Genomic DNA, 13,271 nt, shown 5'->3' on the forward strand with positions numbered 1-13,271 from the left:
AATCACAGCAAGATTCCATGTTTCCCTTTCACCATTGCCATCTTACTTCTAACCAGACTCAATTTCACAACTTGACCTGTTGGGATTTGAACTCACAAGCTCTGGGTTTCTTGTCTTGTCAACACTACATTGTTCGAACAAGAAAGCACTGCTTATAATGTTGGTAAAATGCTACCATTGCTGTTTGGTATATGGAATTTATATTGTGATGCATAAGGCATGACTGGTACTTCCCTTGTAAGACTCGGAATGTGACGGATAGCAACAGGAATGGGACCTCTGTCTACTAACGTGAATAAAAACAAAGTAACTTTTTTCATCCACCACATGTCACTGGATATTGATGAGAGCGAGAATCCTGGTTGATTTTCATCCCTTTAACCTGCATCATTGGAAGGTCCCCATTTGCTTTTCCAGTAGAGATCAGTGATCAGAGTGATAGACCCATAGATGTTTAACAGCACAGAGAAAGGCTCCTTGGCCCACCGAGTCTGTGCCTGTCAAAATAAACTACCTAAATATTCTAACTTCATTTTCCAGCACTCAGCCCATAACCTCATATGCCTTGGCATTGCAAGTGCAAATTAAAATGATGGAGTGGCACAGTGGCTCAGTGGTTGCCACTGCTGCCACACAATACCAGGCATCTGAGTTCGATTGCAGCCTTGGAAAACTGCCTGAGTGGAGTTTGCACATTCTCCCTGTATCTGTGTAGGTTTCCACCAGGTACTCTGGTTTCTTCCCACAATCCAAAGATGTGCAAGTTAGGTGGATTGACCAAAGCATCGAGAGACGTGCAGACTAGGTGGATTAGCCAAGGGAAATGTAGGGTTACAGGGATAGTAAAGGGTAGGATGCTGTTTGGAGTGTTGATGAACTAGATGGGCCAAAAGGCTGGCTTCCGCACTGTAGGGATTTGAAGAAATACCTCTTAAACGTTATGAGGGTCTCTGCCCCTATTACATTCAGTGAGTTCTAGATTCCCACCATCCTCTGGGTGAAAAAATATTTCCTCTAAACCTCTGCCCCTTAGAGTAAATCTGAGGGCCATTGATCCCTCCACTACAGGGAAAGGTTTTTCCTGTCTACCCTATCTATGCCCCTCATAGATTAGGTTAGATTACTTACAGTGTGGAAACAGGCTCTTCGGCCCAACAAGTCCACACCGACCCGCCGAAGCGTAACCCACCCATTCCCCTACATTTACCCCTTTTCCTAACACTACGGGCAATTTAGCATGGCCAATTCACCTGACGTGCACATCTTTGGACTGTGGGAGGAAACCGGAGCACCCAGAGGAAACCCACGCAGACACAGGGAGAATGTGCAAACTCCACACAGTCAGTCACCTGAGTCGGGAATTGAACCCGGGTCTCTGGCACTGTGAGGCAGCAGTGCTAACCACTGTGCCACCGTGCCGCCCGAGATTTTATACATCTCAATCATGTCTCACCTCAGTCTCTTCTGCTCTAAGGAAATCAACCCAATCTATCCAGTCTCTTGTCATAACGAAAACTCTCCAGCCCAGGCAATATCCTGGTAAGTCTCCTCTGCACCCTCTCCAACCTGGCTTTGTGTTCAGTTGGCAGGCTTGCTGATGTTTGAGGGGTTACACTGAGGGTGTTCTGAATTCATCCAGTTTACACAACTTGATCCACTGAGGTCGATAGAGGGGAGCAAGACTGGAGCAGTTGCACAAGGCTTTGCAAGTGTCGTGTATCAGTTGTGACACTGAGCCTGTGTCAGGGAATATTCTGGTTGTCCGTGGTAGACCTGTATAGGCTCAGCCATCATCACAAAACAAAAATGTACTGTTGTTATTGAGTAACACAGCACAGAAGAGGCCCTTGGCCTATCTACATTTTTCAATAGAATCCCTGCAGTATGGAAACAGGCCTTTTGGCCCAATAAGTCCACACTAACCCTCCAAAGAGTAACCCACCCACCCCCATCCAATATTTACCCCTGACTAATGCACCTAACCTATACATCCCTGAACACTATGAGAAATTTACCTAACTTGCACATATTTGGATTGTAGGAGGAAACCCACATAGACACATGGAGAATGTGTAAACTCCACACAGACAGTTGCCCGAGGCTGGGATTGAACCCAGGTCCCTGGTGCAAGAAGGCAGCAGTGCTAACCACTGAGCCGCTATTTTCCCACTTTTCAACACTTGGCCCCATAGCCTTGATGTTATGACCTTTCAAGTGCTCAACCGTGTACTTTTTAAGGATAGTAAAGTTTCCTGCCTCTACCACCCTCCCAGGTTATGGAGTCCAGATTCCCACGATACTCTGGGTGGAAAGGATTTCCTCAACTCCCCTCTAAACTTCCTGCCTTTCTTCTTAAAATGATGCCCCCCTCATTATTGACCCTTCAACTAAGGAGAAACAGCAGCTTTCTATCCATCCTGCCCATGCCCCTCATAATCATACATCTCAGTCGGGCAGCCCCTCAGCTTTGTCTGCCCCAAAGAAAACAAGCTGGGCCTGTCTAGCTTCTCTCATAGCTTAAACCCAGGCAGGATGCTTTTGTAGTGTAGTGAGCACAACAAGCTCCCAAAAGCTGCCCTGCAATATTGTCCAGATCAGCTATTTTGTGATGTTTGTTTACAGATAAGAACACTGGGGTGAACTCTAACATAGGATTTTAAAACCACCTGAGAGAGCAAACCGGGGCCTCAGTCCAAAACGTTGAATGATTGACAGTGCAGCACTCCTTTTGGACTGTGGAGATTGGTTTCTGGCCATTACACCCCAACCTTCTTCTCACAGCGTTTTGGAAGCAGGAGGCTACAGATTTCTGGGATGTTGGGGTAAGAGTGCCAGGGAGTGTTGAAAGAACACACAGGATGCGGGAGTGCCTTTGTTGGAATGTGCCAAAGTGACGTGTTCCCACCGAGTTCCAAGTAAGTGAAAATCTCCATGGGTGTTCCGAGGAGAAGTGGCAAATTGAAAAGTAGGTATAAACAGTGTGCACCCAGCCATAGGACAGGGCCACGGATAAGAAAATGAAACTGCTGGAATCAGACCCACCCTTACACTGGCAAACACACCCAATAACAGACAATTACACAGGCTTTGGAGATATCCGCGGCTACTCTGTTACACCCACCAGAATACATGCTGGGTATTTACATACTGCAAAACAGGCAGCTTTAAGTTGCAAGAACAGGGCGTTTTAGGCAACAGGCTTTGTCTTGCATAAGAGAAGGTAATAATATCACAGGATTGAGTGGGCGCTGATAAACCATTTAAACTTAATTCTCTGAACTCTTCCCAGTGCCTTTATTATTCCTTACTTCTATATCTTTTAATCAATATGTTCATGCATGTTGTGACGTATTGCTGGAGCTGGTGGGACTTGAACCTAGACCTTCTGGTCCATAGGTAGAGGCGCTACAACTGCACCACTTTTATTCTTATATTGCCAGTAATTTCTTGGGTGATGTTCTCTATAAAGCTATGCTGGACTTTCCATTCCTGTAATATGTTCATAGCCTGCTATTATCTATTAACATGTACAGGTTTAATTCCTTGGTCCGTTCCTAACCCCCTGATCTGCTGCAATGCTGCAATTCCAATTGCTCAATGCCTGAGGGACGGATTCTCTGATTCTATCCTCATTACTTTGGCCCGTTCAATCTACCGCTTTGACCACCTGTTCTAATATGCCTAAGGAGCATCAAAGTTTAACATTCCAGCAGGACATCTTGGAATATTTTATTGCAGTACATTAAAGATACTGTACAAACACAAGATCTTGTTGTGTCTCTTGTGCATCCTCCCATACCCATCCTCTATCCCACCACGATCATAAAAACACAAGTGGCTCATCTGACCCTTCGAGCCTGCTCCGCCATTCAATAAGATCATGGCTGATCTTTTCAGCTCCACTCACCCGCCCACTCACCATAACCCTTAATTCCTTTACTGTTCAAAAATCAATCTATCTTTGCCTTCAATAAGGTACCCTCAACTGCTTCACTGGGCAGGGAATTCCTCAGATTCACAACCCTTTGGGTGAAGAAGTTCCTCCTCAGCTCAGTCCTAAATCTGCTCCCCGTTATTTTGAGACTATGCCCCCTAGTTCTGGTTTCACCCACTAGTGGAAACAATCTCCCTGCTTCTATCTTATCTATTCCCTTCATAATTTAATATATTTCTATACAATCCCCCCATCCTTAAATTTCAGTCAGTATAGTCCCAGCCTACTCAATCTCTCCTCATAAGACAATCCTCTCAATTCCAGAATCAACCTAGTGAACCTCTTCTGTACCCTGTCCAGCACAAGTACATACTTTCTCAAGTAAGGAGACCAAAGCTTTACACAGTACTCCAGGTGTGGCCTCACCAGCACCCTATATAGCTGCAGCATAACCTCTCTGTTTTTAAACTTCATCCCTCTAGCAATGAAGCAATCATCCTCTGAGTCTCATTATTAATGGAAGTGCCTTTAATCACCCAGACTTAATGCCCTGAAATTCCCTCTCTAACTCTCTCCCCTTCTCCATCTCTCTCACTCCTCCTTTAGATCTTCATTGAAACTCCTCCAATTCATGCTTGTGCATCACCTCTTAATTTCTCCTTCCATGGTTTGGTGACCATTTTTGTCCTGTGAAGCACCTGAGACATTCTTTCAACATTGAAGATGGCCTGTTGGTACCAATTGGTGTAGTTACTCCCTGTAATAATTTTGGGGCATTTGGCAATCTTCTTACATTGTTAGGATTTCAAATAATCCTAAAATATTAAGCAACAGTAGAATAGTGGCTATGCCACCAATAACCCAGGGACATGACTTGATGATCAATAAATTGTGAATTAAAGTCTAGCCTTGGTAATGGCAACCATGTAACTATCTAACTTGATGTAAAATCCTTTCTGATTCTCTCATGTTCTTAAGGGAAGAAAATCAGCCATCAATACCCAGTCTGAGATGTGTGTGAATCCAGGCCCATGGGAAGGTAGTTGGGTCTTAATGATCTTTTAAAGTTGTTGAACAAGCCCCTCATTTGTCATGAAGACAGCTCACCACCACCTTCTGAATGATTGTTATGAGATGAGCACTAAACATTGATTTTGCCAGCAATACTCATATCCTATGAGCAAATAATAAAGAAAATCCATCATTGAATGATAAAGCAAAAACTAGATTTAGTGCAGCATAAAACATTTACATAATTGCCAACTTACAGACTCTGTTTTAGAGATACACCTTGCCAGTTTGAATCTAATTGATTGTTTAACTGAAACATTGACACATGTAAGAAAATTTGTAAATGTTCCTACACAACTAGCAATTACTCATATTAAATTCAGGATTTACTTCTTCTTGTCATATATATATAAAGCAAGTTATTTCCTATATTATATAACAAAGTGCTGTTCCCTAGGTTACGGATAGAGCCCATTGTCCCAGAATGAGGTATCCTCTTCATTGTTCAAGTCCTACTTAAGGTTGAAAATTAATTCTCTGGTCACTGTTAAGAGCAAACCCATAAGAAAATTCATAACGGCATAAAAATTATAGAATCACTACAATGTGGAAGCAGGCCATTCTGTCCACACTGACCCCCAAACAGTGTCCCACCCAGAACTACCCCATCCCTGTAATTCCCATGGCTAATCCACCTAACTTGCACATCATTGGATTGTGGGAGGAAACAGGAGCACCCAGAGGAAACCCACACAGACACAGGGAGACTGTGCAAACTCCACACAGACAGCCACCCGAGACAGGGATCGAACCTGGGTCCCTGTGCTGTGAGGTAGCAGTGCTAACCACCGTGCCAATCATCTGTGTTTAAATTCCTGTGTTTATTTTTCAGCACTTCCATTCATTAGTTGACTTACAGATAGGAAAGAAAGGTTCTATGATGGGAGTGCAGTGTTATGAGTATGCAGCTGTGTACTTAAACCTTCTGGATTATGCCTGGCCACAGTTACTAACCATAGCCCTCCTGTTCCCAAATTGTGACTCGCAAACCCCATTTGGGTAACAAGAGTCATGGATATCAATGGCAGTTAGATAGTTTCTTGAACAACCTGTTCAGCCATGTTATTACACACCTCTGCAGTAGCTGGGCCTTGAACCCAGGCTTCTTGGATCAGAGATGGGGACAGTACCACTGCACCCGAAGAACCCTAAGCAATGGCAGCCATGGACTGAGGACTAACTCCTTGCAGCTGCAAACCCCCTTTCAATCCTCTTTGTTTAGTTGGTGGATGTGGCCTAATGGACTTCTCCTGACGTCCCATGGCTAGTGCAGAAACAAGCTCATAAATGGGTAGTGGCTCTTTCTGAGTGTAGAAAATCTGCTTTTTCAACACCTTGTACCCAGTCCCCCACCCCTCCCCAACATACTCAACTCCTCTTTTTTCCCCCTACTTGTCAACAAATGAAGCCCCTCCATCCAACAGCTGAAACCTCCATCTGACTCCTCAACCAACCCTCTCTCAAAACTCCAAGTGTTCACTCTGGCCTCGCACCCAGTCTTGATGCAGGGGTCACACTAGGAAAAGATCTTGGAATGCACTGTCCTATTGTACTGACAAGGCCAACAAATTGCAATCATATAAAGAAGGACTACCATAAGGCTTCTCATTCTTGTAAGATATTAATTGGATCACAAGTGGAGTACTTGTAATTCCTATTTAAAAAATGATAGACATGCATGACAAGGGTTGCAAACAATATGTACTCAGGTGCACAATTAGGTTATTCCCATGAGGATAAACTGAATGGGATTGCTTTTATCCAGAAAAGTGAAGACTGAGTATCACCCATTGGAGATCCTCAAAGGTTCTGATTGGGTTGGCTTCAAGAGGTTGTTTGCTACCATGGGAGAAAGGGGGATTCCAGAACTGTAGGGGCTATAGATACAAGCACATCATGTACAAATCGGATTTGGTGTCCTACGGAAACTTTGTTAGCCAGATAAGGTGGAAAGCATAATTAGAATAGTGTAGCACAGAAGGAGGCCATTCGACTCATTAAGTCCGTGTTGGCTTTTCAAATATTTATCCAATTTTCTGTTAAAGGTTGTGATTGAACCTTATCAGGAAGTGCATTCCAAATCCTTACGACTCATTGATTAAAAATATTTTCCCTCCTGTCACTACTGTTTATTTTGCCAGTCACCTATGGCCCTTGTCGACCCTTCAGCCAGTGGGTACATTTCCTTTTATCTATTCTATGTAAATCATCCCTGATTTTATACACCTCCATCAAGTCTTACCTTCTCTACCCTATGGAGAACAATCACATCCTCTCCTGTTTATTCACATCACTGTAATCCCTCATCCCTGCAATCAGTTTTGGAAATAAATCATTTCCAAAGCTTTCACATGCTTCCTCATTTGAGACAAATAATGTAAATGCAATTTAAAGGGGAAGCTAGATAAAACAACAAGGGAAGAGAGCACGTTCTGTTTATGGAAGGAGATGAAGATGGGAGGGAGAGTCTCATGCAGACCTATGGCCCTTGTCGACCCTTCAGCCAGTGGGTACATTTCCTTTTATCTATCCCTGATTTTATACACCTCCATCAAGTCTTACCAATCGAGTGGTCAGGTTTTGGGTTGCACAGCCTATAACGATGATAACCATATAGGTCCTGCCTTCTCAACCTCATCCCTCACCTGAAGCATAATGACCCTTAGGTTAAACCACCATCATTTGTCTCTTGCTAAGGAGAGAGCAGCCTATGATCCTATGGGACGATGGCAACTTTATCAACTTTGCTTTTACTATATAGATTCAGAAGTTTCTGTGCCCTGTAATAAATACTGATCTGCTATTCCTTGCAAGAGAATAAGTGAAGGTTTGTGTTATAATTTGATTTCACTTACATATCTCCCAGCCTTGCCCTAAAATAAAGACTTGACAGCTGCCCCATCTGTTTCATGTGAAGGTTTCTGAGAATAACACTGCATTGAGCAAACTTAAAGCCTCAAGCAACAAAAGACAACTTGTCACGGAAACTCCTGGCCAAAGCATCTAACTGGGTCACATTAAGCAACTTCTTTAACCACGCATCAGTTACTCAAGATAGGGTGATGGAAAGTGCAGAGGCTATTCATCCGCACTAAGCAACATGTTTCAGATATGTTGCAATTAATTTACTTTAGATATTTTCAAAACAACCTGTTCAGAGATATTATTGCACACTCCTGGTACAGGAACCTGGACTTCCTACCTCACAGGCAGGGACACTACCACTGTACCACATGACCCTAGTTTATTAACTTTATACCATCCTCATTAAGTGAAATGAAGCTCACAGCTATTGGTCAGCTCTTGTTGCACTACTTAAAACCTACTTCTTTGACCAAGCTTTTGGTCATCTTGCCTAATATTTCTTACGTGTCTCACTGTCAAATTTTGTTTGATGGTTGTTCCTTTGATCTACTACATTAAGGGAACTATACGAATGGTGGGTGTTGTTCCTTTCAGAAATTGTGTGACTTCTGTAAAGTTAAATTTAAGTTCTGAAGTCTTCCGATTGTTCATTGATATAAGCATGGAGAAAAGCAAAGCAGGAATCCCCAGAATAAAGTGTCCATTGGTGTAGGCCGGATTGGCACAACTGGCTTTAGCTCAGAAAGGAGTACTAATTTGTAACTTTTACTATCTAGAAGATCAAAGGCAGGAGATGTGAGGGAACACAGTCATCTCCAGGTTACACACTACGTGAATTTGGAAACGCATTGCTGTTTCTTCATCGTTGCTGGGTCAAAATTCCGGCTGCCATACTCTGAGTATCCGTACGTCACACGGACTGCAGTGGGTCAAATGAATGCAGCTCATCACCGCCTTCCTGAGGAGTGTGAGTATGGAAAATAAATATCAGCTTTGCCAAAGATGCTGCACATCCTGAGAAACTTATTTTCGCCTCCTGTTCATTTTTCCAAACCATTAGTGTTGAGAGTAGAATTTTGAGAGATAGATTTAGCACAATAATAAGTGAGGTGAGATAGACCTCTCGATTGTAAACCGAGACAGGCCAATAGAGGAGCTTTACTGCTGCTCTGCATGTGAGGTGTTTGTGTTCCACTGGCACAACTGGAACTTGATCAGGTGGGCTGATGGGCCGAGGAGAGGCGGATAGCATTTAATTTAGATAAATATGAGGTGTTGCATTTTGGAAAGGCAAACCAGGGCGGGAATTGTATCCATAATAGCAAGGTTCTGGGGAGTGTTGCCAAACAAAGGGACCTTGGGGTAAAGGTTCACAGTTCCTTGAAAATAGAGTTGCAGGTAGTGAAGAAGGCATTTAGTATGCTTGCCTTTTTTGGTCAGTGCATTGAGTATAGTAATTGGGATTTCTTGTTGTGGCTGTACAGGACATTGATTAGGCCACTTTTGGAATACTGTGTTCAGTTCTGATCTCCCTGCTATAGGAAGGATGTTACTCAACTTGAAAGGGTGCAGAAAAGATTTACAAGGATGTTGCTGGGACTGGAGGGTTTGAGCTATAGGGAGAGGCTGAATAGGGTGGGGGCTATTTTCCTTGGAGTGTCAGAGGCTGAGGGGTGCCCTTAAAGAGATTTATAAAATCATGAGTGGCAATGGATAGGGTGAATAGCCAAGGTCTTTTCCCCAGGATAGGGAAGTCCAAAAACTAGAGGGCACAGGTCTGAGGTAAGAGGGGAAAGATTTAAAAGGAACCTAAGGGGCAATATTTTCGCACAGAAGGTGATGTGTGTATGGAATGAGCTGCCAGAGGAAGTGGTGGAGGCGAGTACAATTACAATGTACTTGAATAGAAAGGGTTTGGAGGGATATGGGCCAAATGCTGGCAAATCTGATTCAATTAATTTAGGCTATCTGGTTGGCATGATATGAATTGGACCGAAGGGTCTGTTTCCGTGCTGTTCGGCACTATGAGTCCGTGACACAGACCAGAAACAAAGAGAGCGGACTCATTATACCAGGTATCTGTTGAGATTTTCTCTCTCTGGGAATTCCCTGGCACCTACACAGAGAGTGCCATTACCTGCTTACCCTGGTGAGGTGGGAGGGGGAAATCCAGAGCTTCCATCTCAATTTCCTCTGACGATATATCTGTGAATGGCAAAAGATATGAAAAAACAATGAGTTGTTGTGATCTGGAAAATACTGCATGAAGGAGCAGGGGTAGCAGGTTCAATGGTAACTTTCTAAAGGGAATGGGATAAATATTTGATAAATAAATATTTGCAGGGCTTTGAGGAGTGGAACTGATCATTCAGGCCTGACACAGGCATTCAAGGATGAATAGCCTCATACTGCTTTACATTGTTCTATGATTTAATCTCAATATCTGCTGAATACCCCAATGTTGTTATATCTACATTAGAATTTATCTATAGGCCTTTACTAACCAGGGTGTCCTTGATTAGGTTGTCAACTCTGGCTCTATGTATTTTGTCATGAGATTTTGTCATATGACTGCCTAACCTTTAACCTTCCCGTCTCCAATCTGCACAACTCTCATTAATTAATCATGTGCAAAGGCTTTAGGCTGATTATGAGGGACATGATAATCTGAGAAATTCTTATTTTTAGCTCTCAAAGTGCTCTTTTTAATCCCTTGAAATGACGTTTTGATTATGTGAACTTCTAGTAAGTGTTTCATGCTCAAAACACTAGCCTGCCTTTGTCTTCTTCGCATTCTGACTGACCTTCTGAGCATTTCCAGCATTTTTAGTTTTTATTTCAGTTTCCAGTACTTTCTTGTTATTATTCTTATGAGTATATTCTTGTTGTGGTATAACAAGGTCATTGATGTTTTACCAACAGACAATGCTATCACTTTGACACACATTTAGCAGTATTGTATCTCTTTAGCATAACACTCGCTGATATAAGGTTTGTCTTTAGCTCCTCACTAATATAGAAACTATACAAGTACAGTCCCCAAACACCCCTTACTGTAACACTCTCTGATCTACAATAGCATCCATTTCATACCATTTGTGGCCCCTTCTCTAATACAGAAACTATTCAAACTCCCTCTGTAACACGCAGACGGAGGAAGGTAGTGAGCAGAAGATGGAGAGAAGCGTTTTGGTCTGGTTAAGCTGCTGTGTTTGCATGCCATCCTGTCACAGACTCAATTTCATCAATTTTAATTTCTGCAGCATCTTGCCTGGGAAAAAAAGTGACTAGGGAGCACCTTGAAAATACTAATGCTCTTCTGAAGAACTCTTGAGAGCCGTTCTTCTTACATATTTCCAATGCTCTTTCCCCTACCATCATTGGATGAACCCTTCAGATTACCGAGACTTTGACCTCCCTGAACCTCCCCACCTCGCTTGCCTCCCGTAAAGTGCTCCTTAAAATGTATTTTTGAGCATATCGGTGGTTGCGTGTCCTAAATTAAAATAGGAGACAGTGAGGTCTGCAGATGCTGGAGATCAGAGTTGAGAGTGTGTTGCTGGAAAAGCACAGCAGGTCAGGCAGCATCTGAGGAGCAGGAAAAATCGACATTTCGGCCCAGAGCCTGATTCCTGATCAAGGGGTCCGGCCTGAAACGTTGATTTTCCTGCTTCTCAGATGCTGCCTGACCTGCTAAATTAAAATAACCTTGCTCCTGGAGTAGGGGGTGAGTTTCTAACACAGACTACACCTCCCTACCCAACACCCAACCAGAATTAAAATCAAGAGTGTTACTTTATGGCTGTCACTCTAACCACGGTTATTGCATCAGTCTGTTCCTTGAGCACAAAGCACCCTTGTATCATATATATGTCCACCAGTGTCCTTTAAGGAAGAAACTGCCATCTTTACCTGGTCAGGCCTACATGTGACTTCAGGCCCATGGCAATATGGTTGATTCTTAACTGCCCTCTGGGAAATCAGGAATGGGCAATAAATGCTGGCTTAGACAGAGATGCCCTCATCCCGTGAATAAATTGTTAAAAATGTGTACCAACGACAAGATGCACTGGAAAAATTCACCATGGCTGGTTTAACAGCACCTTGCAAACTCTTGACCACTACCACTCCAAAGGACAAAAGCAGCAGAAGTGTGGGAGTACCACCCCACTGCACATTTGCTTCCAAGCCGCAGGCCATCCTGACTTGGAACTACATCAATGTTCCTCTACTGTTGCTGCATCAAAAAACTTTTGGGTGTACTTACAATATATCATCAGTAATGGTTTAATAAGGCACCTTCTCAAGGGCAGTTAGGGATGGGCAACACATACTGGCCTAGCCGGCAACGCCCACATTCCTCGTTTACTAATGTTTCAAACTCCAACACCTAGGAAAGAAGTAGACTAATTTCATCAACATTGTAATCCTGTAATTGTTCGAGAAACCAAAGGGTGGTTTTTAAAGTACATTTAAATAGTTATATTTACAAACCAGAGTCTTGATCCATGTGTAGAAATCTTAACAGAAAATTACAAAAATAGACCAGCCTCCGTAATTTTAGCAATTTCCAAAGCAACTGAGGGCCAATCCAGTACGTTCTGATGTGTACTCACCGTTGGAATGTAGGAACTGTAGCAGCCAATGTACACACAGCAAACTCCCACAAAAGGTAATGTGATAACTAATGTATCAGGATATTGTTTCAGGGCCAAAGACAGACCCGTCATAAACCGGCTGCTTTTCAGCAAAATAATTCAGCAGGATGTTTTACATCCACCCATGTGGGCAGAGGGAGAATTGAAAGTCTTGCCTGTGCGTCCAACTGTGCAGCACTCTCTCAGTAATGCATTGATGGGTAAGACGAGAGATCATGCTCAGGTCTCTGAGTTGGGACTTGAACCTGCAATTTTTGGGGTTGAGCCACGGGCCAGGCTGGAGGCTGCTGAGTATGGGTTGGGTGTCAGAGGATGAATCACAAAGGAGGGGGGGTGCTTTATTTGACAAGTCTATCGTGAAACTTGGCTTGCCTGGCCAGGGCTGTTATCAGGAATATGGTCAGCACATGGCTTTGAAATCGGGCCAGATTGGAATTCAAGGTCGGTTATGCAACACATTCGGGAGTATAATAGGAGATCGATGCGATTTCACTCACCCTTAGTCTCCACCAAGATCACATTTTACTTGTGATGTGGAGGTGCCGCTGTTGGACTGGGGCAGACAAAGTTAAAAATCACATGACATCAGGTTATAGTCCAGCAGGTTTATTTGGAAGTACAAGCTTTCGAAGCGCTGCTCCTTCATCAGGTAATTAGTGGAGCAGGATCATAGGATACAGACTTTACAGCAAAAGATCATAGTGCCATACACTGATGCAATATATTGAACAAACCTAGAATGC

General features: G+C 43.2%; 1 long non-coding RNA gene across 3 annotated transcripts; it reads right to left on the bottom strand.

The window, feature by feature from the left end:
* Positions 1–5,741: 5,741 nt before the first annotated feature.
* On the bottom strand, positions 5,742–12,441 carry LOC122552451. Of its 3 annotated transcripts, XR_006312402.1 has the most exons (5): positions 12,365–12,441; positions 12,138–12,260; positions 10,016–10,075; positions 7,568–8,828; positions 5,742–7,247 (listed from the first exon to the last, which is right to left on the bottom strand). It is a non-coding gene; the product is annotated as an uncharacterized LOC122552451 (long non-coding RNA). The 3 variants fall into 3 exon arrangements; XR_006312404.1 differs by lacking the exons at positions 12,138–12,260; positions 12,365–12,441 and adding an exon at positions 10,375–10,434; XR_006312403.1 differs by lacking the exon at positions 5,742–7,247 and having other exon boundaries at positions 7,536–8,828.
* Positions 12,442–13,271: the final 830 nt, after the last annotated feature.

The sequence above is a fragment of the Chiloscyllium plagiosum genome, chromosome 8 (genome assembly GCF_004010195.1).
Source record: "Chiloscyllium plagiosum isolate BGI_BamShark_2017 chromosome 8, ASM401019v2, whole genome shotgun sequence".
Lineage (NCBI taxonomy): Eukaryota > Metazoa > Chordata > Chondrichthyes > Orectolobiformes > Hemiscylliidae > Chiloscyllium > Chiloscyllium plagiosum.